General features: G+C 41.4%; 1 pseudogene; it reads left to right on the forward strand.

Moving 5' to 3' along the window:
- Positions 1-218: 218 nt before the first annotated feature.
- LOC136859363 (5S ribosomal RNA) lies at positions 219-337 on the forward strand (annotated as a pseudogene).
- Positions 338-775: the final 438 nt, after the last annotated feature.

A 775-nucleotide genomic window follows, 5' to 3' on the forward strand; every position in this document is an offset into this window, starting at 1 on the left:
TCAAGAATATTCACTCTTCATTCAAATCACCAGATAGGTTTTTCCGACTAATATTGTGTAGGCTATTGCTACAGCATAATCTGAAACGTTATAAAATGCGATCTTCTTCAAATCAGTATGTGCCTCCTGCAGAGATGATTTTAGAGAACAACAAAAATGAATATTCAGCTCGATAGACTCTGAACAATATATGTGCGTTTATGAAGCTTTCGTCTTCGGCCTACAGTTTACCATGTTGAATACACCGGTTCTCGTCCGATCCCCGCAGTTAAGCAACATTGGGCGTGGTCAGTACCTGGATGGGTGACCTCCGTGGGAACACCACGTGCAGTAGGCCGATTTTTATTTTTACCAACTTTCATCGTCTCAAAATAACCCGTTATTATCAACTTTAGCTTTTCGCATGCACAAATTTCTAAATATTTCCTTTTCTAGCATTTTTTTTTTTTTACAATTTGCTTTACGTCGCACCGATACAGGTCTTATGGCGACGATGGTATGAGAAGGGCTTGGAGTGAGAAGGAAGTGACGGTGGCCTTAATTAAGGTACAGCCAAAGCATTTGTTGGTGTGAAAATGGGAAACAACGGAATACCATTCCCAGGGCTAACGAGCGTAGTGTTCGAACCCACTATCTCCAAAATGCAAGCTGATAGCCACGTGACCCAAACCGCGCTGACTCTTGCTCTGATCTTGTTCTTTTACTGGTTATTTAAACGCCCTTTTCTTCTGCTATCCAACTTTCTGAGGATACAAAGTTCAATCTCTTGGTGGTA

Source organism: Anabrus simplex, chromosome 1, assembly GCF_040414725.1.
Source record: "Anabrus simplex isolate iqAnaSimp1 chromosome 1, ASM4041472v1, whole genome shotgun sequence".
Taxonomy (NCBI): Eukaryota; Metazoa; Arthropoda; class Insecta; order Orthoptera; family Tettigoniidae; genus Anabrus; species Anabrus simplex.